Raw genomic sequence first — 3,395 nt, forward strand, 5'->3', positions numbered from 1 at the left:
ATTTGTGGTGTTTGTTTGTGGCATTGGTTGGTGGTGTTTGTGGTGGTGGCTGTTGGTGTGTAGGTATTCATGGTGTTTGTAATGTATTTTTTAAAATTTATGCATACATCAATTGTAATGTAATTTTTTTTTCTATTTTTTGTAAGTAAAACATATCTCCAAAAAAAAAAGAAAGTGAAAATGGATTAACGTTTGACCACCCAAAAAAAAGGCTACAATACCGAGGGATTAGGAGGAGCTTCCTAAACAATCTCAGTCAGGGAAAAGTAAAGCTGAGAAGAGATGTGAAAGCAATGTTGAGGGAGGTAGACAAGGGTCTGTAGATGGTGATGAAGAAAATAAAAGTGAGAAAAAGAAGGAATTAAAGAGTGAGAAAGAGAAAGAGGATGATCATCAACATGATGTAATGGATCAGCAATGTGGCATGAATTAATATCGACATCCCAATATAATCCTGTCAAACTTTTTAGTATTGACAGGTTTCAAGTTGTGATGCCGATAAATGACCCAGAAGCAAAACAACTAACTGGTCAAATTGTACTTAAATGTCAGATGGGGAAAATTTTTGAACATATTATGAAAATTATGTAGAACGAAAACATAGGCAGACTTTTTAAGAAGAGCTGCTTTGGATGCTTTCTTGAGATGCCTGAGGACCCCTCTGCCCGTATCCATTTCTCTATGACGATGGTATATGGTCTTCTCAAGCGCAGGATCAAGTACGTGAGGGATGATAAAGATCCGAAGGAGGGGGCAAAAAATAGATGGATGGAATCTGGATCAACTACTGTGGTATGCCTATTTGTTTTAGCTTGCAAGAGTTTGCCATAGTGACGGGTTTGAGATGCCATCGTCCAGAAGAACCACCTTCAAATTTTAACTCAAGTGCAGGATCAATTATTGCATATTTTTGTCGATCTTGAAATCTTGACTCAAGAACACCTTCAAATTTTAACTTACAACTTCAGAATCGTGTTGCACAACACTATGATTGAACTAAATTCAACTGTTATTGATTTATCAAACTAGATTCTTCTAGTCTGTAAGCTCTGATATCATGTGATTGTTCTAGGTGTCAATGACATAGAACTTATAGGAAAGAAGGTGAAGAAGATAGGAGGAAGAAAAAGATGAGAAATTTAGGAATAATTCTGTATTACTTTTTATCATCAAAGTACATTATATACCTTTATATAATGAGGCGATCAACTAAGTAAATACATCAACTAGTCGTTAACAGTGAACCTAACTAACTAGTCCAGAAAGCAGTTATACTAACAATTACAGTGTAACTAAACTAACACCCATGAACTAATATTTCCTCGTATTCAACACATATAACCTATTTCATTTTCAAAATTATAAGTATCACATTTTGAGGAGGCTTACCTAAAATATACTGTTGATCCATGACGATATAAATTTTTTTTAACACCGATAACACATATATAACTTAAACTCAAATTTTATATTAGACAACAACAACAACAACAACAACAACAACAACAAACCCAGTGTATTCCCACCTAGTAGGGTCTGGGGGGGTAAGATGTACGCAGTCCATACCTCTACCTCTGATGAAGTAGAAAGGCTGTTTCTGATAGACCCCCGGCTCAAGACACGAGATACCACACAAACACATAGTAAAACACAGAAGCAGATTACATAACATAAATACGGCACCCATAAGTAATATAAAACAGAGGAAAGCAACGGAAAGCACACAGATTCGTAATAAAACATGGAACACGGAAGACGAAATCATAACAGGAATAAAACCCCCACCAAGTAATTCCCTACACTAGCGACCCAAATTGGCCCTAATCCTCTGCCGAAATTCGCGCCCTCCAGACCTTCCTATCTAGGGTCATGTCCTCGGTGAGCTGTAACTGTTCCATGTCCCGCCTAATCACCTCGCCCCAGTACTTCTTTGGCCTACCCCTACCCCGCCTAAAACCATCCAACGCTAGCCTCTCGCACCTACGGACCGGGGCATCCATGCCCCTCCTCTTCACGTGTCCGAACCATCTCAATCGTGCTTCCCGCATCTTGCACTCCACTGAAGTCACACCAACCTTCTCCCGAATAGTCTCATTCTGAACTCTATCCCCTCTAGTCAGTCCACACATCCAGCGCAACATCTGCATTTCTGCCACCTTCATTTTCTGGATGTGGGAGTTCTTAACTGGCCAACACTCTGCTCCATACAACAAGGCCGGACGGACTACCACCCTGTAGAATTTGCCTTTAAGCTTGGGCGGCACCTTCTTATCACAAAGCACCCCCGACGCGAGTTTCTACTTCATCCATCCCGCCCCAATACGATGAGAGACATCCTCGTCAATCTCACCGTTACTCTGGATCACGGACCCAAGATACTTGAACTTATCCCTCTTACATACCTCCTGTGCTTTCAGCTTCGCTACTACCTCATTCTCCCACCTCACGTCATTAAACTTGCATTCCACATACTCTGTCTTGCTTCTGCTCACCCTGAACCCTTTAGACTCAAGAGTTTGCCTCCACACCTCTAATTTGTCATTCACACCCCCTCGAGTCTCATCTATCAGAACTACATCGTCTGCAAAAAGCATACACCACGGCACCTCCCCTTGAATACGCCGTGTCAATACATCCATCACCAACGCAAACAAAAAGGGACTAAGAGTAGATCCCTGGTGCAATCCTGTCAGGACAGTGAAATGCTCTGAGTCTCCTCCCGCCGTCCTCACCCGGGTTTTCGCTCCATCATACATATCCTTAATTACTCTGGTATATGCCAGCGGTACTCCACTCACCTCCAAGCATCTCCAAAGCACCTTCCTGGAGACTTTGTCGTATTCCTTCTCGAGATCGATAAACACCATGTGCAGATCCTTCTTCCGCTCCCTATACTGCTCCACCAACCTCCGCACCAGGTGGATTGCCTCCGTCGTCGAGCGGTCGGGCATAAATCCAAACTGGTTTTCCGAAATAGACACTATCCGTCTCAGCCTCACCTCGACCACTCTCTCCCAGATCTTCATAGAGTGACTCAATAACTTAATCCCCCTATAGTTATTGCAACTCTGAATGTCCCCCTTATTCTTATAGAGAGGGACCATGGTACTCTACCTCCACGCCTCGGGCATCTTTGCCGTCCTGAAGATTTCATTAAACAATCCAGTCAACCACCTTACACCAGCCTCTCCAACGAACTTCCAAAACTCCACCGGTATCTCATCCGGCCTCATCGCCCTACCCCTTCGCATCCTGCGGACAGCTTGTCTAACCTCTTCTACCTTAAAACGTCTACAATAGCTAAAATCCCGACACTCCTCTGAGTGCTCCAGTTCCCCTAACACAATAGCTCTATCCCCTTCGTCATTCAAGAGCCTATGAAAATACGACTGCCA

This window comes from Capsicum annuum, chromosome 1 (genome assembly GCF_002878395.1).
Source record: "Capsicum annuum cultivar UCD-10X-F1 chromosome 1, UCD10Xv1.1, whole genome shotgun sequence".
In the NCBI taxonomy this organism is placed as follows: domain Eukaryota; kingdom Viridiplantae; phylum Streptophyta; class Magnoliopsida; order Solanales; family Solanaceae; genus Capsicum; species Capsicum annuum.